The sequence below is a fragment of the Panthera tigris genome, chromosome C1 (assembly GCF_018350195.1).
Source record: "Panthera tigris isolate Pti1 chromosome C1, P.tigris_Pti1_mat1.1, whole genome shotgun sequence".
Lineage (NCBI taxonomy): Eukaryota > Metazoa > Chordata > Mammalia > Carnivora > Felidae > Panthera > Panthera tigris.
This window is the reverse complement of record NC_056667.1, coordinates 173256448-173281118: the sequence shown is the minus strand read 5'-3', so window position 1 is coordinate 173281118 and position 24671 is coordinate 173256448. Positions and strand designations below refer to the sequence as shown.

The following is a 24671-nucleotide window of genomic DNA, read 5'->3' as shown; positions in this document are numbered from 1 at the left end:
TGAAATAGTTACAGACTTACTTGTCTTATAGCAAGAAGTTTCAGTCAGTTATATTATGCACTAGATTTATTTTTAAACTCCCTACAAAATGGTTATCTCTGTACTAGCTCCATCTATTATGCTATCTTATGGGTAGACCTCATAATTCATAAGAAGAGAGGAAATAATAGTTATGTCATTAAAACAGCTAAATACGGTGTGAACTGAAGATGTTAGTGAAAATGGTGATAGAAAAATTACATATGAATATGGACATAGATATGGATATAATGGAGATAGAGATACAGAAAGAGAATTTTAGTTTCAGTCACTACTTGATGTACAATAAAAGTACAACTTTATGCTATGTTTAAAATCTAAACTTCTAAAAATAAATGACATTGACTTCAAAAGTCAAACTAAAATAGATATCAATTTTATCAACAAGTTAATAAAAGAAATATCTCACTTCTTAGCTCAGTGGTTTTATAGATGCATTGATAAATTATTAGGTAAACTACACAATTCGTTTCTAAATAATAATTATATTATAATTTGATGTTAAAATTGAAATTACTTGGGGAGAATGGAGTAAACAATGGAGTTAGAGGCACCAAACTACAGAGGGCCCTCTCAGGAAGAGTCCAAGAGGGAGGGAGGCATTTATCTTGGAGGTTTTGGACTAGGAAGGGTGAGGCAGTCAATACCTAGAATTATTTTCTAACATCTCATCTTATAAATATATTTAAATGTAAGTAATTTATACATAGCTGTTGTTATTTATTGCAGCATTTTAAGAACCTGGGATGTTAACAGATGCTGCCTAGTTTAAACAGTAACAGGTTTTATTAATTATCAGCTTCATATTAATTATTTACATATGAAGAGCAGAGTTGTTTGTCAATTTTTATAATTTTTGTTATAACTTCTCCCCTCTTTTAGAAAACTTGCAATTTGCATTGAAGTTTTCTCCAATTGAAAATAATTCTTGAGGCACTTGGGTGGCTCAGCCAGTTAAGCATCCAACTCTTGATTTTGGCTCAGGTCATGATCTAACGGTTCATGGAATTCAGCCCTGAGTCAGGTTCTGCGCTGGGTGTGGAGCATACTTGGGATTCTCTCTCACTCTCCCTCTGCCCTTCTCCCCTGCTTGAGCTCCCTCTCTGAAAGAAAGAAAGAAAGAAAGAAAGAAAGAAAGAAAGAAAGAAAGAAAGAAAGAAAGAAAGGGGAAGAGAGAGAGAGAGGGAGGGAGGAAGGAAGGAAGAAAGAATTCTTTGTGAAAATTAGTATAATTAGGACCTGTTGCAAAGCATTAATTAAATATATAGCCTCAACAACTGACTTATTTCCTCCATTTCTGATTCTTGCTTTGACTTACACAACATGCATTTCAACCCGTCTAATGTCCTGTCTATTTAGGCAGGAAACTAAAAATGTTACATTTCCCAGATTCCTGGCAACTATGGCTCTGGATGTGATTTAGATTTTTCTGAAGAGATGCATCTGCTTGAGACTTAGATTCCAGAAGTAAATCACTAGAGAAGAGCGGCTAAGCTTCAAGTTTCTCTTTTCCTTAAGTAGATCAAGTAGAAGACAATCATTGGAGAGCAGTTTTCTGATTCCTAGTCTCCAGCCAAAGGGGCGGGATTCTAGAATCATCAGTTCTGCTGGTTATTACCTCGCTCCAAGACTGACAAAAGTAGTGTAATTCTAGAATCAGTGACCAGAAATCTCAGATTGTGTTTGTCATAGATAGAATCTTCAGTGGGCTGGTCTTATGGTATTTTGCTGGAAGTGATTCTTAGGAGTACAGGTTAATGACTGATCCTCCAGTCTTTTCCAGAGTTTTGTAAGTACCATTCCCTGTATTAAAACCCTCTTCGCTTAAATTAGATAGGAGAATCACCATTAACTTCAGTTGAACCCATACTAAACATTAACTCATGGGGCTGTTATGAGGATAAAATGTAGGTGATGAAATATAAAAGCAATTCAGAAGCCAGTGTTTGGCCATCAGTAAATGTTAGAAAAATTAGTAAAGACATCTTTTAGTGAATGTATTTTATTTGTATAAATATATATCTTTTATTACATAAGCAAAATCTAAGATATTCTGTATGTTTTGCCAGAATTCTGAGTTAACTAAATTTTCCAGAGCCAGTAAGTTATTTTTATTTTTGACTTGTATAATGTTGTTTCTCTTTATTATGTTCTTTGTTTCCACAAAAGTCAAATACAAACATCACCAAGCCAATTGAAATTTGAAGAATCAGTCTATATGTGTGATTGCTGGTGGTGTCAGTCATTGATTTAGAGTGTCAAAAGATCAATTGAAAAGTGGTTTATTCTTACAACTAATCATTGTGGCTCCACTGTAATTCACTGATTTCACTGTGTATATCCATACTAATATTTTTCCTTCAAATCTGGAATTGTTTCAAACAAATATTTAAAGTAATTTTATTTGGCTCTTCCTTGTGTCCAACAAAGAATTATAGACTACAGAAATACTTCCAATAATTGAAGGAAAATAAACAAATATATGGCTGTTTATGTAGTGTTACTTTTCAAAGATAAAGGCTCAAGGAAATGTAAACTAAATAAATATATGGCTGTTTATGTAGTGTTACTACATACATACATACATACACATACATACATAAAAATAAATAAATATATGGCTGTTTATGTAGTGTTACTACATACATACATACATACATACATACATACATAAAAATAAATAAATATATGGCTGTTTACGTAGTGTTACTTTTCAAAGATAAAGGCTCAAGAAAATGTAAACTGAAAGCCTATTGCTAAGTTATGCAAGAGAGAAATAAATATGCTACTATACATAGGATAATATTGTACAGTATAAACATGCACACACACCCCCATGCTTCCTCAATTTACATTGCATGTTTTCTCCTTCACCACAGGTTTTCGCCCCCATTGCCTCTTCCCATTGCTTCACTCTACTGTGTTTGGTATATGTCTTTAATATGTATGTACTCTTATTTTTAAATAATTTTATTTTATGGCTGTGTTTTTAATCTGTACAAATGATATTTACCTACAAGTATAATTTCTCCAATTTTTTTCATTTAACATTATAGTTGACGATTTTTGTTTTATATTTATCTAGTTCCAAGAGCTAAATTCTGCACAGTATCCCATTTCAAATCATTTTTAATTTTTCTGTTCATGGATACATAAGTGCCCCCAATTTCCTGCTACCACAGTCATGCAGTAACAAATAGTGACAGTGTCATTTGGGCAAACAGTCAGTGGGGGGACTGCAGTGTGAGAGGAAACACACAGTTACAGTCCCAATAAGGGTTGGTAGTTAGCCTTCCATAGTAGCACTGACAGCTTACGCTCCCATCAGCAAGATTAATCTGCTCTTAATTTTCTATAGTCTTTTCAACAACTTGGTACAGTCTGCTTACTTATTTCACGTTTGAAGCATAGAACACAATAGCTAATAAGAAAATATATAATCTTATCTATCCAAACCAGAGCATTTTTAATAGCTAAGAAGAGATAATGATAACTGCAAAGAGATATAAATCATAAACAGGTTATGCTAGGCAAACCAGGTCGTTCACCCTGTGACACTGATGTTTTAAATATTTGTATTTATTTATTTGATTATTTGTAAAGTTGAACATCTCCTCATGAACACTTTAGCCAGCACATTAATTCTAATAAATACTTACCTCCTTTGAATGTTTTTCTCTTAGTTTCTGGTCTTTTTCTTGTTAATGGGCAGAGTTTACTCTGTTATCTTAGGTTCTAATCCCTCGGTATTAATCATCTTCCCCCAGCCTGTAATTTACCTTCTTGAATTCTCTATTGTTTCCTTCACTGAAGAGAAGTGTGAATAAATACATTTCATTCACTGGGGACTTTGGCAATACTTCATGACATCATAGTAACAAAAATAGTCTCTCTTACTTTTAGAATTAGCACTATACTTTGCCTTTCACACTGAAGTCTTTGATCCACCTAATAGTTACATATAGATTTGAGCTCCAGGTAAACTTTATTTTTCTATAGATTTAAGCCAGTTTCTCATTCCCACCACGTAAACAATCTGTCCTTTCCCCCACTGGTTTGTTAAACCATGACAACCAAGTTGCCTTGTGTTAATGGAACTTTTTTTTTTTTATTGTTTTGTTACCTTGTTCTAGTTGGGGCTTTTTTGGTCATATGCACATATCATGAGGTTTTGATTGTTGTATCTTTACAGTGTGTCTTAATATCTGATAAAGGAGGCATTCTTTTGTGTTTAGAACTCATTTAGCTATCTTTGGGCAATAACTCTTACATTAAAAAAATTATTTTATTTTTTTTTTAATTTTTAAATGTTTATTTATTTTGAAGGAGAGAGACAGAGTGTCAGCTGGGGAGGGGAAGAGAGAGAGAGACAGAGAGAGAGACAGAATCCAAAGCGGGGTCCAGGTTACGAGCTATCAGCACAGAGCCCGATGTGGGGCTTGAACTCACGACCTGTGAGATCATGACCTAAGCCGAAGTTGGACACTTAACCAACTGAGCCACCCAGGTGCCCCTTACATGAAAAATTTTAAATCGAGTAATCAAATTCTACAAAACTTCTGGAATGTTAATTTTAATTGTATTGAATTTATAGATTAGTTTGAATGCTAAAAGCTTTACAGAGTATGTATATATACACCACCATCATGGTGTTCAGAAGCTAAGCTACTGTCCTCACACATGATTCATGCTTGTTTTTTCTTTTCCTTCTGAATCTGATAGAACAACTGCAAGGTAGAACCTATGCCATATCTAGCTTAGGAGAGTCTGTGAAACTCTATTTATGTTTTATGCCTCTGCAGTAAAGGAACACAGGCTAGGGAAGCTGGTATCTATGTTGAAAGCCCCAAGTCAGAGCATCTGTCCCAAGGATAGTAAGCATGAAAAAATTTACTCCTACCCATACCTCATGTTTCCCATGCCAAAAACACACCAGTTTCCTCCTTATGAAGCAAACTTTAGGAAAAAATGTGGACTTCCATGTTGTTTATAGAAAAAAATATATATATTTTTGGCTGGCACAAGCATTGTGGGCTTCTTGGCAGTCAAATCCCTTTGCAAATTAATAAACTGGTATGCTAGGTTAGCTTGTCATAGGACTTCTTTCCAGCAAATCTTATCATTAACATAAAATAATCAAGTTTCTAGATCTTAATGTGATATGTTTATTATAAAAATAGCTGCTATAATTACTTTTATCCATGTATGCATGCACCTTTAATGTGGTTTTATACTCTCCCATCACTAGGTGATGTTTATTTCCCATTCCTTTGAATCAGGGCTGGACTTCTAACTTGTGGTTTCCAATATGATCTTAGAATCCTCAGGTAATTGTTTGAAGAAGTTGGGGTCAGCCTCCTGAAGGATGAGAGACACCACAACACAGCTTACAATCAGCACCAAACTCAGATGTGAATTGGGCTGTCTTAGACCATACAGTTCCAGCTGAGGTCTTAGTTAACCAGAGCCATGATATCAGTGAGACCAGAAAAAGACCACTTAGCAAAACCCAGCCCAAATTTCTGATCCACAGAATTAGGGCAAATAAAATGGTTGTTGTTTAAGCGAGGCTGGGAAAACCACAACCACAGGCCAAATCCATCCTTCAACTTTTTTATGTATGGGACTTCAACCTAAGAATCAATCCTTTTTATATTTTTAAGAGATAAACAACAATAATAACAACATGCAAAAGCAACAGCGTGTGGTCCACACTGTGTAAAATATTTACTGTCTGGCCTTTTACACCATTTTAAACCACTGTGTTTGGGTTGTTTATATGCAGGAATACACAAAGTGCATGTCAAAGCTTGAAACTTGCTTGTCAAACCAATCGAAGTGGTTCTTTGGTAGAACTAAATTTAAAAGAAAATCTGCATACATTGAAGGTAATTTTATTCCTTCTCACTCAAACTGAATGCATAAATATTCATATGTATCACTCATAATGAAACTATCAGGATCATGTATGGATATAAAAACATTTTATAAATTATCAGGTACTATAAAATATAAGGTGTGATGATTGATTTTGAGAATAAAGAGGTAAATGATGACTAGCTTCTGGAACATAGTGGAGGCTATAGCAAAGGTAGTTTCCAAAGTAAATTAGCATTAGCCTTATCAAAACATGAGAAAATTAATTTACCAAGAAAAACATTTGAATGCTTTTACAATTTTTCACTGATTTCCCACTCTTTAATGCAGTCAAGAATTAAGACGGTACTTACTTATATCAGCTACATAGACATACGTGTTGAATCATTAATTTTGCATAATTTAGTCAATGTTGGTTGATTTAGCAATTTTTCTATTAAGACCATTTTCACCTTACATGAATTTTTTAAGATAGATAGGTGATGTTAAATAGATCGATCGATAGATTATAGATAAATTTAGTTATTAGTAATTGCTTGGATTCCCAGGCATATGCTTTGCAATTATGTTGCCCTGAGTTGTTATCTAAAGAACTCAAATCATTTATCTGAAGAAATGCATATTGTAATATTTATGTATAAATATTTCCAATATTATGAAATATACATTTTTACTATACATTCTTGCAATACAAATTCTTTTATGCACATTAATATGTTCTAATATCTCTGTTATTATCCTAAGAGAAGTAGAGAATGGACCTTAGGTAGACTGAACACGTATCCAAGTTTGCTGTAAATTCAGGTAAAAATTGCTGTAAATTCAGGTAAAAATGTAGTCCTTCTGGAATCCCTTAATATTTAAGCTCCTTCACTGTTAGAGAACTTCCAATTTGCAAAATAAATTATATGGTTACCATGATATCGGGAGAAAGTAGCAATCTCCCCTACAAACTGTATTATATTTAAAAATGGTCTCCTTAGGGGTCGCCTGGGTGGCTCAGTTGGTTAAGCGGCAGACTCTTGATTTTGGCTCAGGTCATGATCTCATGGTTCATGGGATCAAGCCCTGCATCAGGCTCTGCACTGACAGTGCAGAGCTTGCTTGGGATTCTCTCTCCCTCTCTCTGCCCCTCCCCTGCTTGCACATTTGCATGCTCTTCCTCTCAAATAAATAAGTTTTAAAAATGCTCTCCTTGTACCAGTATCAATAAATCTTAGATTTATACCTACTTACCATGGTAAGTAGTTTCAGTTGCCAATTGCCTTTCTTCATTACCTATATTTATATATTCCTTTGTTTCTCAGATACAAAGTCAACTTCTTTATCTACTATGGTAATACAGATTTGATCCTATTGTTTTATTCTGCATGATTATCAGATAATCTATACTGATGAAAATCTTCTTTCCATCGATAATAAACTAATTATAGATAGTTGCAGGACAAAAATTCTCATTACCATTTCTCTTAGTAACATCATTGAAATGTTCACATTCACATTTTACCATGGCAAATAACGTTCCCATATGCATTGCTTTAGAAATCAACAGAATACCATGGTGGATGGTTGCATGAGTCACTCTATATCCATATTAAACACAACCCATCCTTTAAAAAAACCACTGATTTTATTGGTGTGTAGAAAAGAGGGATTTTTTATGTGTAGGTTTTATTACAAAAACAAGAGAAATTTCATAACTGTTTTTGAATATATATTACTTAACAACACTGTAATTCACTGTAATTATTTTCCTTTTTGTTCCTTCCAAAGTATTTATTCTTTTAAGTGAACCCAAATTTTTAATACACCTCTATCACATAAAGTTGATCATGTGCTGTGAGTTTCAAGTAATTTTTAGCAAACCACTCTTTCACCATAATATCACGGATCATAAGATTTCTGATTCATTCTGCATAAGCATATTATTTTATATATGTTTTCCTAACTGTGACTTAAGAGTATTATTTTTGTCAGTCTATATTTTTGAAGACTTTTGTTAACAATCATCTTCCAAGGACCAACAATGAATGCTACCAATGGCTATTGCTTTGTACAGATAAGACAGTCTCTTGTATCTATATACCCTCTCTAATGCACTCAACAAATCAGGTTCATAGTGACATAATTGCTTGTTGTATAAAGTATTTTTTAAATTAGAAAGGATAATACATAGGAAAACGTGATCATACATAGGAAAGATTATACATAGGATTGGTATATTAAGAGAATGTATTGAATCTTCGTTGTTTTATTTTGGAGAGTGAGTTTGTCTGTTTCCTTTATTTTCATTATGTCAAGTTTAGGTGTTATTTTCATTATGTCAAGTTTAGGTGTTCAGAAACCCTATGCCCTAATTCTGTGCTGTAAATCCCAGAGGATTTTTGTCTTGTTACATTCCCATTCAATATAGAGATCTAAAGTTGTGTTCCAATTCTGATATGAAATGCAAATACCTAAACCAATTTTTTGTATCCCTTGCAAAGTTCTGTGCAACCTCAGCAATGTGTTCTGAGAGCCATGTAGTCTCCACTGCAAACTGTTTCCGCTTCTGTTCCTACAAAATATATGAAGCTGAGAAAAACTTGCATAGAGAAAATGGGGGATTCATTGTTACATAAATCCAATTAGATGCCTAGGAATATAACCTGCACAAACAATTAACACGACTAGAAATATTATGTTCTGTGACTAATATAACACACTGGAAGTGCCACCCATTTCAGACTTAGGTATAGATATGTAACAGAGTAATTAGTTATATCCTTTGGTCTAAGGAATAATTAAGTAAATTATTTATCAATTATATTTATTTTAGATTTAGAACTTTATCCATATCTCTCCAAATGAGTTTTTAGTAATATTTCTTATGATTGTAAGTGACTTTTAGTATTAAATATTTTACACTGTTGAAGTAGTCATTGCTAACCAAAGTTTCACAATTAAACACATTTTTACGAATGATGTTATATGTGCTACTGGACATTAGGAATAAATAAAGCAGATACTCTACCACCTTCAGAAAGTTTATAGCCCCATAGGGCAGATCTAAGATAATGTAAAATAAGACTCCAATATAGGAGTCTTTCAGGAAAGGATGCTTACAGTGGAATAGTTTAGCCTGACAATGGGGTGGGACAAAGGAAGGCATGGAATGACATGTGCAAAAACTGTTTCACTATAAGGCATTTTGTAAGAAAAACTGATCTGTAGAGGCAGGTTTACCTGATGGTTATGATATCTAGGGGTTATACGGAGGTTATGATAAAAAGTGTCTATAGGATGAATTTATTCCATATTAAGCATTTAGGTTTTTAGTGCTTGAGCATATATGTATGTAAATATGTTTACATACACATATTTAAATATATATATTATATATATTACATATATTGATTTAAAATGTTTTGTAAGTAATAAAATACTTTGAAATTTCTTAATGTGCTACATATTAGCCATGTACCATATGTGGACTAAATCTTAATCCTCTACCTTGAAAAAATTATTGTTCAAAAAACTATCTTAGTTCTGTATAGTCTTCCTAGTGAATTCTTTGTGCTATGTGAAACATGTCTGTAAGTTTAGCAATAAACTAATATCTTGTAAATTAAAAAATAAATGTTTACCTAATTATTGATATCCTATGTAGCTTGTACCTAAACCTAATTGACAGGTACTTAACAATGTGGATTTTCTTCTTTTAATAAAGTGCTTATTTAGGAAATGTTCCTAACAGTCTTTATGAACAAAACAGTCATATTTTGTAAAGCAACAGTGACATCCAGTGACAACTGAGATTTAATCAAAGAATATGTTTTAGATTTGCTATACAAGGAAAATAAAAAGTGTTATTAAGTATTAAACTACACACATTTTCTCTATTTGTTTTAAATGTTCTAAGAATGTATCCATATAACAAATCATTGGGTGAAAATATAAACCAGTCAATCACTTAGAGAATGAAAAAATAAGCCATGGATTGGGAGAAAATATTTGCAAAGCATGGCTGATAAAGGATTATACCCAAAATATACGAAGAACTCTTCAAATGCAGTGTCCTATGTCACAAGGGAATTGCAAGTTAAAACAACAATATATCACTACACACTTAATAGAAGGCTAAAATAAAAATATACTGATTATAACAAATGCTGGTAAGTATGTAGAGCAACAGGAATTCTCATTCATTGCTGGTGGGAATACAAAACGTTATGGCCACCTGCTGCGAAAGTCTGCAGTTTCTTAAAAAGCTAAAAATGGTCTTATCATCTGGTCCAGCAATTGTGCTCTTTAGCATTTACTGATATAAACTAAAACCTTATGTCCATACAAAAACCTACACACAAATATTTATAGCAGCTCTAATCATAATCACCCCAAACTGGAAGCGACAAAAATATCATTCAGTAGGTGAGTGAAAAAACAATTGTGATACACCCACACAACAGAGGAGTATTTAGCCATAAAAAGAAATGAGCTATCAAGCCACAAAAAGGCATGGAGCAAAGCTAAATGCATATTTTCAAGAAAGCAAAGCTAGTCTAAAAAGACTATGTAGTGTATAATTCTAATTATATGACATTCTGGAAAAGACAAAGCTATAGAGAAATTAAAATGTTTAGTGGTTATCAGAAGAGAGGGATGAATAGATGAAGCACAGAGGATTTTTAGGGCAGTGAAACTATTCTAAAGATTCCATATGATGCTGTAAAGGTGAATACATGACACTATGCATTTATTAAAACCCATAGAACTGTACAATTGTGAGCCTCAATATTAACTACAGACTTTAGTTAATAATAATATATCAATGTTAATTCATCAATTGTAACAAATGTGCTACATAATGCAGTAAGTTAATAATAATGGGGTAATATGAAACTGCTTGTATGGAATAATATGGAACTCTGTACTATCTTCTCATTTTTAAAGTAAATCTAAACTGTCCTCAAAAGCAGAGTCTGTTAATTAAAAAAGAGTCAAACAACAATCATTTACAATATTAATCTCTTGCACTGAATGCATGTCTTCCCCTGAATGGTAGATCATTACCAAGATGTTTCATGGGATTATTCATCATTCTTATTGAATATTTGGAAAGTGAATATTGAGTGAAATGGTGAATGTGTAGGTATATTACAAACTTGCATAAATTAAATTGGGTGTTGTGTGTGTTTGGGATGTGGAGGACTTCACAGTCATGCTACTCTGTGGCAGTGAGTAATTCAATATTTTCATTGTAGCTTATCATTTCTATCTTTATTTTATTTTTTTTAATGTTTTTTTTTGAGGGGAGGGAGGGGCAGAGAGAGAGGGAGACACAGAATCTGAAGCAGACTCCAGGTTCCCAGCTGTCAGCACAGAGCCTGACGTGAGGCTGAAACTCAACAGCCACAAGATCATGACCTGAGCCAAAGTCAGACGCTTAACCAACTGAGCAACCCAGGAGCCCCTAATTTACCATTTCTAAAACCATAGTGGTAAAAGTTAATACATGGATTTTTTTTAAAAAATCACAATTTAATGCGATCATGATAGGATGAAAAAAATGGAATGCCCCCACTATGAAATTAACAGAGGTACATACAAAATGTCACGAGTTACAAAAATATAACAGAGATACAATGTGATAATAGTTCACACTAAAAAGTAAATGTTAAGAGATCTTAGCTGACCACAGGTTTGATATAGCCTATTCACAATAAAGGTTTTTATTTAAATTGCCTTAATTTTTTTAATTTCTATTTTTATTCTGGTTTTATGTTTTTATTTTAATTTTTTTTCAAAAACAAAGGGAGAAATAAGTCAATGGTGAACTCCAGGTGGCTAGACTGCATCTGGAATACTATGTTCAGTTTTTGTTGCCTATTTTAAGACAGTCATTGACAAGTTAAAGCATCTTAAGAAGAGTTTAGGTGTTGAAATTTGTAATATGAGAGCTGAAGAAACTTGAAAATGTTTAAGCCAAGAAAGAAAAGCATAAATAATCAGTAATAGTTACCTTTAAATACTTGAAGTCTCCCTGTGGAGATAACATTTTTTAGGCTTACAGGAAAATTATTAGCAATAGATGAAACTTACAGGGAAACACATTTTATCTCAATGATTTTCACTTAAGCTAACATAACTTGTTCACACAGAATTGACTATATTAACATAACATTAAGACACTTATTGATATATCCTTTCAACATAATTAGAACCCATTTCTATTTTTATGCAACATAAGTAAAGTCAAACGATAGAAATCTTGAGAGAAAAACATAGTTTTTGCTAATTACCCATTATGAAATTGTTAACAAATAATGTTAATATCTCTGCACATGAAAGGCTCAGAAGCGCATAAAATTCTCCTTGTAATATTTAGAAATGACTTCTTTCTTCTTTCATCCCTAAGTTAGTACGTACACATTGTCTCAAGTAAAGACGATACAAAAATGTATAAAGAAAGCTTTAATCATCTCCACTCTTGTATTTCTTTTCCCACAATATTGACTTAATTTCAACAGTCTTTAGTATATTCTTTCATACTTTCCCTATATTCATATGAATATCTTAGATACATGCACATGTAGAGATTATTCGTTTCTTTTACAAAAATATGGGTCACAAATAGTACACTTGAACTTTGAAAAAATTCTCTTGACAAACATATTGACCATTCCTTAGGTCAAAAGCCTGTTCAACCTTTTTTCTATTGCTAGATGTTCAGTATTCCAGCTATTTAGTTTTATATTGAAATCATGCTGCCTGCAACAAACATCTTTGTATGTGTATGCATGTAACTACTATTGCTTTTATTTTTACATGATATTCCATGGACACATCTTTTAAAGTGGAAATGCTGGGTTAAAGACTATGTGTTTTGTTGTTTGTTTAATATATATTACAAATTGGTTTTCCAAAACTTGTAACAAATCATGAAAAAAGTGAAAAAGAGTTTCATTTTCTCCTATTGTGTCATAGCACTGGATATTATCAAATTTTGAAAGTTTGGTAAATCTGAAGACAAAAATATTATTTAATTATTGCTTTAACTTGCCTTCCTGTGAGGCTGAAATATTCCTAATGATCATGTTACTGTTTTATTTCTTCTTCTATAACTTGCCTGCTGTATTAGGATAATCTAGGATATGCTTTGATAATATACTAACCCAGAAACTTTGATGGCTTAACACAGGAGAATTTTATTTCTCAATCATGTTACACGCCCAGAATGAATTAGCAGCAAACCCAGATCCACAGTCACTCAGGGACTTAGACTGGAAAAGACCCTTCAGTGTTATATCTGAACTACCTATGGTATTTGTTCCAAGAGAGCTTCCAAAAACTCAAAGAATTGCAGAGGAGACATAAAAGCTCTTTGCATCCTTAGCTTTCAGATACTATCTGTGACTTCTCACGCTACCTAGTCTTATGGTATCAGACTGTTAGTAGGTCTGGGCAAGACAAATGAGGTATATTTGGGGAATATTTGATGGCTATTAACCATGTCTGCCACAACTGCCATTTTTCTAGCTTGGTATTTGTCTTTTCTTAAATCAACTTATCAGAAATATTTGTAGGATACATTAACTTTTTATATTAAGATATACTTATTTAGCCTTTACTACTATCATTTGTCATTAGCTACTTTGTGGTATCTTTTGCCACACAATAAAAATGTGTAGTTAAATATATCCCTTTTATACTTTTATCCCTTTTCTGTTTTCTGAATATGTTCTGCATTTAGTAACACCGATAGCACTTCATTTTTCTACTATTTTTGTTCATTTTCTTTACATTTAAGCATTTACTTCATTGACAGTGGTTTTTAAATAATGAAATAACAATCTGGCTTTTCTTTTGTCAGATGATTAATCAACCCACAGCAACATTTATTAAATAAACAATTTCCCACTGAATTATTTCCTATATAACACCATGTTAGACTCTTTTAGGCTTTTTATATATTCCACGAGTTACTATGCACCTTAATGAGATAATATACTTTCTTTTGCATATGTTTTCATATTCAATTTTAATATCTAGTAAAGCAAGAACAGAACCTCTTCTTCCAGTTTGTCTTTGTAATTTTACTAGGTATAATTCTTCTGAAATATAAAATCTTATTTAAAATCTAAAGTAAAAATCAAATTATTATGGAATTGCTTGAAATTATTCATTAATTTTGCAATCATTTCTATTTAGGTACATAGTTTCTCCATTTTGCACAGGTCCTGTTTAATGCCCATCAGAAATACACCGAAAACAAATTATACAGATTTTTTCATTTTTGCCATTAAATTTATATATGGGTACTCTGTCATTTACTGTTTACTATTTATGTGTTCATTATTTGCTACAATAACAGAGTATTTTTTATTTCCATTTTGCAATGGTAATTGTTAATAGAGAAAAAAGGCTACATTGATTTTTTTGTGTGTATTAACCTAAACAGTCAACAAATTTCCTTACTGATGTACTTGTAGTTTCTTCAGTTTTCTAGGTATACAATCTGGTTGCCTACATCTAAGAGTAAGTTTCTCTCCCTATTTCAATGTGTATACAATTTTTTTTTATTGTCTTGTTGCATATCTAGAAGAACAGCACTATCCAACAGAATTTTCTGTGATGATGGAAATGCTTTAAATCTTCACTACCAACAGGGGAGTTACTAGGTGCACATGGCTAGTATAACTGTGGAATTGACTTTTAAGTTTGATTTAATTGTAAATCATTTAAACATTCACATGTGGACAATAGCTAATGTATTGGGCAGTACAGATCTAAAGTGCCAAAAATAATATTGAAAAATTTCATGATAATGGACATTTCTGTCTTTTTGTTACTTTTAATTATCTCAGTGTTTCACTGTTTTATGTATTGTTTGCTGGTTTATCTGTGTATGTGTGTGTGTATGAATATTCTTCATTGTTTTTAAGCAATTTCTGTCGATTCCTCTTTCCTTAATAATGCTTAGAAATTCTGATTGCATATAGAATTTTAACAAATATTTCTTGACATATGGTTTTTCTTTTTTTAAATATTTGTATTTTTCCTTTTTTTTGTTGTTGTTTATTTATTTTTGAGAGAGAGCACCGTGTGAGTGGGGGAGGGACAAAGAAAGAGGAGGACAGAGGATCTGAGGTGGGCTCCGTGCTGACAACAGAGAGCCCGATGTGAGGCTTGAACCCATGAACTGTGAGATCATGACCTGAGCCAAAGTGGACACTTAACCAACTGAGTCATCCAGGCACCCCTGGGGTTTCTTTTTAATGTGTATGTGTAATTGCTTATTTGGTGCCCTAATTCTGAACAAAAGTTATATTTCTAACTCCTTTCTGCTTCTGGTGTTATTATTTTCATACTATGGGAAATTATATTTCTAATCAATGTATTTAGAAAATTAATAGTGCTAAGTGAATTATTCTAGAGTTTCCTAATGTGTTATGATATTAGGATTATGATAAATATGTAAAATGATATAAGAAACATTCCCTTTTTCTATGATCTAGAATATTTCATGTTACATAAAGCTTTAATGTTTTATTCATAAAAATTTATGTTTATATAGAGCTGTTATTAAATAATAAGAGCTCTGTTTGTGTGATTAAAATTTAAAACACTGAAATAGAGTATGAACTGGGAAGAATAATGTTTTAGTTGGCAAAAATTTTATCCCATACATGCAAGTTTTTACTGAATTTAAATAATGTTTTAAAACTAAACCGTATTCCTCTTTTTGACTTTTAATTGATTATTGGGAAACTAAAGAAAATAAAACAGTACATCATAATTAAAGTGTAGTTGTTACTCAAATTGTTTTGCAGACCTTCCAGTTGTATTAAAACTCACTTATTGGGGACACCTGGGTGGCTCAGTCCGTTAAGTGTCTGACTGGGGGTCAGGTCATGATCTCACGATTTTGTGGGTTGGAGCCCTGCATTGGGCTCTGTTTGGATCCTCTCCCTCTTTCTCTACCCCTCCCCCATTTACTCACACATGTTTATTTTCCAAAAACAGCAGTAAATTATGTTGTTCTAATAAAGTCAATGCATTATGACAATTTCATGAAATAAAATGCCTGTATAAAGGGTGAAAAAAAGTTTCCAAATGGGATAATAGCTGTCATCTGGAATACCTGGCAAATGCAAATGTACAAACTCTCTGAAAAGATATATAACCCAAGACAGGAGTATCACAAATAATCTCACTGTGAAGCTGAAAACATTTTGAAAGTTATTTGTGTCATAAATAACCACTAGCAACCACATAGTCAACAGTCTGATTAGAGTACCTAAAACTTCAAAAAAAAAAAAAATACTAAAGAAAAAAAAGGCCAGAAAGTACATATAAAATCATTAAATAAAAAACAAGAAACGAAAAGCATAAAACAAAAAACACCAAATTATGAAAAAAGGCAGAGTTCAAAGAAAATCAAATAGAATTAAAATTAAAATACAAGCACAAAAATTAAAAATTTATTGAATTGGGGCACCTGGGTGGCTCAGTCAGTTAAGTGTCAGACTTCACCTCAGGTCATGATCCCACTGTCAGTGAGTTCGAGCCCCGCGTCGGGCTCTGTGCTGACAGCTCAGAGCCTGGAGCCTGCTTCAGATTCTGTGTCTCCCTCTCTCTCTGCCCCTCCTCCTCTCATGCTCTGTCTCTCTCTCTCTCTCTCAAAAGTAAATAAACATTAAAAAATAAATAAATTAAAAATAATAAGTATTGAATCAATCAAACAGCAGATTAGACACAGAAAGAATTAATGAACTGAATATGAGACCTTGAGATATAACCCAGAATGCAGCACAGGGAGAAAAATAACCTTTTCTTCCTATTTCATTGAGAAAATAAAAGCCAATGGAAGAGAACTTCCAAATACACCCACCACCCTATCTGCCCATGTTATGCCACTCTACCCATGTACTCTCTAACACCAGCTACATAATTTGGGGGGCCTAGTAGCAAAAGGAAACTGTGGATCAGTTGATCAGAAGTTAAGATGGTGATAGCAGAGTATTAAACTAGGCATAGAACCCTTCTTAGTGCAGTGCCCTGCATGATTGCATCAGTCTCACTGGCATGAACCCAGCCTTTAACTCAACCTTTACTTCTGTTTTTATTAATGAGCTGCTTGTCTCTGAGCGAAGCTTAGTACATCTCCCAAGTCACTAAATCCCAGCTCTTCTTAGTTATTCAAGCTCGCTCTTCCCAAATTAATTTATTAATTCAATGCATTACCAGTCAACAGTAACTGGTTTTGAAGAAACCGGCACACCAATATTAAACTTTATATGGAAGATGTAAAGAGTGAAAAAAAAATAGCCGAAAGAACTTTGAAATGTTTGAAACAGAAGATGAAAATGAAGATTTCAAAGCTAAAGATTTAAAAGTAAAATTTTAGAAGAAAATGTAGAATAATATATTCATCCATGTTACGATAGGTAGAATTTTTTATATAAGATTTTTAAAGCACAAACCATTAAGGAAAAGACTGATATATTTACCTGCCTCAGTATTAATCCTTATTTGACAAAAAAACAAAAACAAAAACCACCCACTCTAAGCAAACCAGAAAGACAACACACATATTTGGAGAAGGCATCTCTCATTCATATAACCAATAGAAAATATTTCCCAAAATATATAAGAAACATTTATTATTTAAACAAAAATAAGACTGAGCTCGGGTGGCTCAGTCAGTTGGGTGTCCGACTTCGGCTCAGGTCATGATCCCATGGTTTGTGAGTTCGAGCCCCGTGACGGACTCTGTGCTGACAGCTCAGAGCCTGGAGTCTGCTTTGGATTCTGTGTGTGTCCCCCTCTCTCTGCCCCTTCCCTGCTCATGCTCTGTCTCTCTCAATAATGAATAAACGTTAAAAAAAATTTTTTAAATAAAAACAAGACAGAACAGCAAACCTAGTATTTTAAAGAGTCAAAGGATATGAACAGGCATTTCTCAGACCAGTAAATCAATAAATATGAATATTTCCTTACAAGAAATCTAAGAAATAAAAGCAAAATCAACAATAAGATGGCATTTCTTAATATCAGTATATCAGAAATTTAAAATTCTGACAACACTTTTTGGCAAGCATGTGGAGAAATAAGTAGTCTTATATAGTTCTGTGATGATCAATATAGAATACCTTGCATAACTAAAAAACCTCTTATTCTAACTAAAAAACCTCTTATTCTACAATGCAGCAATTCCAATCTTACATATCTATTTAGAACATACGCTTAGATTTGTGCGGGGTGTCGTGTAAGAATGTTCACTAAAGCAAAAACAAGTGAAAGCAAGCTAATCAAACTAACTTCCCCTAAGCATAGAGATGAAAAAAATTAATTGCCTTTTTTAAATAAATGGAATACTACACCAAAGCAAAAGTGAAAGAAGGAGATCCACAAATGTAAATACATATACATTTCAGAAATGTAATCATGTGTGAAAAAATGTAGTTGCAAACGAAATAGAGTAATATACTATTTATGTATTTTTTAAAAAACAATTGGCGGGGGGAGGGGGGTTGCGGCATCTGACTGGCCCAGTCAGAAAAGCAAGGGACTCTTGGTTTTGGGGTTGTGAGTTTAAGTCCCGTGTTGGGTGGGGAGGTTGCTTAAAAATAAAATCTTAAGTAAAATAAAAAACAATTGGATGAATTATTTGTGTAAAAAATCATATATAGCAATGTACAACATCGTAAATGAAAAATATTCACCCCAACTTCATGATACTGACTACTAAAGAGGAAGAGAGACTGTGGAGTGGACTGGAGTTAAGGTTATTTCAGACAGTAAATAAATCTGGGTCCTTATTGATTATGAGTGGTACATGCTATCCACAAAGAATGAATAGAACAAGTATCAGGAGAAATGTTTCAAGATGGAAAACAGCCCCCTAACCCATGTGCCATAAAAGAATGTTAATACTCACCGAAGATTACTTCCATGCTTAGTGACATGTAGATAATGAAGCCTGAAATATTACACTAAAGCAAATGCATATCAGTTGTCATCTATTTTTGTAAAAGGAAGGATACACTCCCTAAATAAGATAAACATGAAAAATCTAGATTGATCTTGTCACTTATGCATTTCATTACTTCAATTTTTGTGAGAGAATGAAAACCAAGTTTTGTCATACTTTCATGGTTTAGTCTTACTTTAGTCTTACTTTAATGAATGTCATCTGGATTCTGAATGACTTCAACATCAAAAGAAAGAAAAATGACTACTGTCAAAAAAGTGGAAATACTCTTCTCCGTCCAGATGGGTTTTTGGCAGGCACCTCACTTTCTAAACTCTCAAATGAATAACTCATATATGGATTTGACACAATCTTAGTAGAACTCAGAAAAAAAAAATCATGCCATGAAAATACCATTTCCTGAATTGGTTTTGCTTTTAATGGAACTGAATTTACAAGTACAGCACTTCTAATTAGCCTTGCTTTTCTGAGTGTGCAAAATGGACACTACCTGTTTATCACTATCTTTCCATTGGAATATAAGGGTTGTGGTTTTGTGATTGCTCATTACATGTTAAGGTACCAATTATTCAACCTTATTCTGCTTACTTTCTAGAATACCTTTCTAGCCTGAAACAACACTCAATTTAAATTTGTATTTTCCTTGTTTCTTCTTTTAATTATACTCATTAAATTCTGAGAACGCTATTACCTACATTGACATTTTCCTATTATTCTTCTGCTTCCTTTTGCCCCTTAAACATTTTCCCCAAAGCCAGATCTTTTCTTCAAGTCTTCTGATAAATCCCTCTGCAATTATGACTTTGTCCTACCCAAACCACATGTTATTCAGACAAAATTTGTCAACAAAGAAAATTGAGATAGTTTGTGCCATTACATGGCCAAAAGCTATGTCATATGCCTGAATATTTCCCCTGACCCCTTTGATGAAAAATGCACTTAAATGTAAGTTCCAAGAAAACAGCAATGTTTATCTGGTTTGTTCACTGCTATAGTCCCAGTAGTGGCATGTAATAGGTGGTCAAAAAATAGCTTATAAATGGATTATTCAGAAAACACCTGTTTGTATTATGGTGAAGTAGAAAGCAGCAAAGCATTAATGATGACCATATGTTAAATATTAAAAGTTATTAATCACGTTAGTACATTATTGCATAAGATATTTTCTATCCTACTTAGACAATATACTTCATAAAGATGAAGTTGTAAAATATGTTATAAAGCTATAATTTTTATAGGGCTGAAAGTTGGCAAAATACCAAGGCATATCAATGTCTAAGGACATATCAATTGAATTTATATTGTGCATATTTGGGTATCGCTTAAATTGTCCAGTGATGCTTTGAATGAATAACAAACTAGATGCATGCACAATTCATAAGTATTTATGTATTTATTTCATAGCATTGATCTTTCTTGACTTCATTTTAGCAAAATTAATAATTATAATCAACATATTGACAATTTTGTTCTACTTTAAGTATATGCAATTTCAAATATTTTGTCAAATGTAAATTCAATCTAAACATTTAAAAATTTCATATTTTCAAAAAGTTTTTTCTTTTAGAGTAGTGAAAGTTATTTATTAAAATATATGTGCAAAGTGAACATTTTTAATGAATACCAAAATTTAAAAGAATGACTGAAATTTTAATAGGATTTTTTGAAAATATGACAACCTTACTAAGTGTTTAAAAGTAAATTTTCAGCAGTTCTGGTTTTTGGAGTTCATCTAGTTGCCAATGAAAATATTATTATTATACTTCACATTACATACAGACCTACGTATTAACAAATTTCATACTTATATGAATTATTTAACATACCAGACCCTTCCTCACACTCCATGTACAACTGGTCAAATACTCCATGAATCTGTGTGCTCCTCCAGAAATGGGCATTGGAATCAAATGAGAGGCCAGAGAAGCCAGTGCTACTGTGAAAATAATACATTCTGAGATCTATTCCATTCCTGCTACCTGAGACAAAGGATTTGACAAAGTAATTATTTTTGATTTTGTAATTAGCTGAGCACATCTGCCATTCAAATCCTCTCTGTGCGCAGGAACAGAAAAATGGGATCACTTGCAATTGGAGAAGTCTGCACATAACACCTGGATTAAATGATCAAAATGAACATCCATCATCAGTAATGAGACAAACCAAATCGCGTGCCCTCTGATGGAATGAAATGAGAACAAAACAGCCTCACTTATGTAATAGTCCAAGAAGAAATGCATAACCTAAATTAATTATGAGGAAATACGAGGAAAACCTAATTAAGAACATTCTAAACTTGCCTGTAAATTTCAAAGTGCCAATAAAAAACCGTGGTATGAAAAAATGCCTTATATCTTGATTTATGTGCTAATGTGAAATTAACTCTAAGATATATGTTTTAAATTTTTTTAAAAAGTTGGAGAACTGTACCTCAATTTTGAAAAAAAGTTAGATACATATATAAATAATTTCTAGAATGACAAAGAAACAGTTAATAGTGGCCACCTCTGGAAGTGGAATCAGGTGGAGAGAGAAAGATGTTTATTTTCTACTTCTACTTTCCACTCTTTTCTTTACTGTATGATTTATTTTTAAACTAAACAGACATTTTTTTAAACGTTTAATAATTTTTAAAGTTTCTATGACTTGTAAATTTTGTTTTTGAGTCTTAGAAAATGGAAACTATTCTCAGGAAAAAAATATATTGTTTTAAATTATGTAACACAAGACTGATCATAGGTCATGGTACCTGAGGTGTCATTCCATCCTTAATCATTAACTAGCTATGGCTGTTAAGCAAAGGCACTTCAATTCTTTTAGATTTATTCATCTTTATAGATGAGATTTATAGGTGAAATTTCTTGTAATTATAACCTTAAATACTCTTAAGAATATATTAAGACATTTAACATGTTGTCAACAGAGGGCAGTAATTAACCACAAATAGTCCCATGTTTTCCATGAGCAAGAAATAAATCCTATTCATAGAATTTGAAGGAAGATAGTATTCAGAGTACCACAGCTTTTCTTGCTATTTTTTTAAAATTGTGATTATATTCCAGTTTTCTCCCATTCAAATAAATACTCCAAACAAACACTGCTTTTTCCCACTCAGATCATGATCTCACAGTTGGTGGCTCTGAGCCCTGCATTGGACTCTATGCCTGCTTCAGATTTTGTGTCTCCCTCTCTCTCTGCCCCTCCCCTGCTTGTGCTCTGTCTCTCTCTCTCAAAAATGAATAAACATTAAAAAAATTAAAAGAAAAAAGGAAATGAGACACAAAAGATAAAAAGGGAAGAATATAAAGTGAGTTTCGTGATAAGGCAAGGCCTTGTTGACGGGAATTAGAACGTCATTTACTCTGCCTTCTGATCATTTGTGTGGTGCATGTCGATACAGTAGTGCCCACTGGAAAGATCAGAGACAAAGGATTACTACAGATTTGGATTTTAAACTATTCTAGGCTACTTACTGTCTGTACATGCTAAACTCTGGTGAACTGAATGAAACTTTCCAAAGCCTATATTCCTTCAAATCCAAAATAATAACAATAGCTACTTTAGAGGATTGTTTAAGGATTAAAATAATTATTTATAAAATATATAGGAAAATACTATATATATATAGTTGCTCAATAATGTTTATTAATATCATCATGATTATTGTTGCTATTATATTATCATACAGATCTCCTTGTTTTAGTACAACTTAGTCTGATAGAGGAAATACTGCATTTTATCCTTAAACATATATATTTATGTACAAATAAATATATATAACTATGTATTGTAAAACCTAGGATTGCAAATAACTTATTCTATAAGTGTTCCACAAGACGAGCAAACATTTCTAATAAATTTTAACTTGATAAACGAGCAATGTCTTGCAATACAAGTAGTACATAACACTGAATGTCACATGATCACAACTAAGCCAATGGTTCTTGAAATTCTCTTTGATATACAAGTGCTTTGGATTACAAGCATGTTTCTGGAATGAATTATGCTTGCAAACCAAAGCTTTACTGTGTGTGTGTGTGTATACGTATAATGTACATGCATGTGTATATATGTATGTACATATTCCTTTAACAAATAATAACATTGTGTTTTTATGAACCAAATTTTGGGAATTTGGTACATGTTTTAATAGTTAAAAATGAATATCAGTTTACCTTTTACCTCAATTTTAAACCTTTTAAGAGAGAAAAACCTGGGATACTGGATGAGAACTTTTTGTTGTTTATAAATCAAAAAAATATGCATGTTAAAAATGTGAAAAATGATTAAAGAATATAGATAGCACTTCACAAAAGAAAAAATAAAAATGATGGGGTGCCTAAGTGGCTCAGTTGGTTAAGCATCCAACTCTTGGTTTCTGCTCAGGTCATGATCTCACATTTCGTGGATTCTAGTGCCGTGTCTGGTTCTGCACTGACAACGCAGAGCCTGCTTGGGATTCTCCCTCTCTCTCTGCCTTCTCTTTCTCTCTCTCTCTCTCTCAAATATGAATAAACATTTAAGAAAAAAAATATTTTTAAGAAAATGAACATTCAACTTCGCTGTTACTCAATGGACTGCAAATTAAAAATTTTTCACATTTTGCCTATAAAACAGAAAACAAACTTTTTAAAGGTACCTTCGAGGGAGTTGGTATATGAGTACTCTCATAAGGTGTGAAGCTCAATTGGTTACACATTTATTTGAAAATATAACTGTAACCATGACATTCTATCCTAAAAGGTTTAAAAAATTAATCGAGATGTGAATTGAACAAGAATTTGTTTTTACTTTTTAGATATTGAAATCAGTGAAAACCTCTGGAAGATAAACTTACACAATTTTGTATAAATTAAAGAAATAGAATTTTACATGAAGCTCTTGGAATAACTTCTTTCTAATCCCTGCTTTAAAAGAAGATATTTTATAAGGTGAGATTTTTCTTTTGTTCTCTGTAATCCTTGTTTACTGAATAGGAATTGTCATCATTAGTGACATCAGTTTATTGTTCTAAAATGAAGGTTTCAAGAAGACAAGGCTTTTACCTGTCTAGTTCTTTATTCTAGAATAGTTTGTCATATAGTTAGTACTCAATAAATATGTCCATGTTGTGTATGTACATGCTGTTTTATTTGACACTGAAATTTTTCTAAGAAGTTTATAAGTAAAAATATTTTAATAAAAATATATAAACTTATGAGAAGTAACTTCTTAAATTTCTAAAAAAAGTTTATCTGTTAGCAATATTTTAATGATTCTTACAAAAAAATCTAGTCAAACTCTGACTACCAACCATTCTTGCTTTTGTAGCTGTGTCTTGTATCATTAGACAAAGGGAGATAGATAATCACAAAACCTCACTGGTGAGCCATTATTCTTCAGAATTACAAATGACACTGAGCAGTATGTTTTTTTCTGGTTCTTTTTAGAAAAGATTAGTGAAAACACAAATATATACTTAATAAAGAGATTAAAATGGTTTTAGTTTAAGTAAAATAAATATTTTGAATGAAACATTATTATCCAAATAGTTATTTCATGTAAGTCACATAGAAATTTAAGTGATCAGGATAAAATTAAAAAAAGATAGTTGATATGCAATTTCTTTGTAACCCATTACCTGGTATCATTTCAAACATTTTTTTGAGATATATTATCACAAACATAATTTTTAGACCCTAATATAATACAGATACATTCTAATACACGTATGTACACATTATATATAGCAGTTAGACTAATTTTACTCAGATGAACTTGAACTCTCGTCTAAGTCTTG

The 24671-nt window shown here is 32.3% G+C and overlaps 1 protein-coding gene across 1 annotated transcript in view; it reads left to right on the top strand.

The window, feature by feature from the left end:
• Positions 1–1761: 1761 nt before the first annotated feature.
• The window catches only part of TFPI (tissue factor pathway inhibitor), a gene marked incomplete at its 3' end in the record, with an annotated part of 102209 nt that continues 79299 nt past the window's right edge, over positions 1762–24671 (top strand). The window contains exons 1-4 of the mRNA XM_015543209.2: positions 1762–1828; positions 2919–2983; positions 5825–5927; positions 23691–23823. The remainder of the gene's footprint in view (positions 1829–2918; positions 2984–5824; positions 5928–23690; positions 23824–24671) is intronic.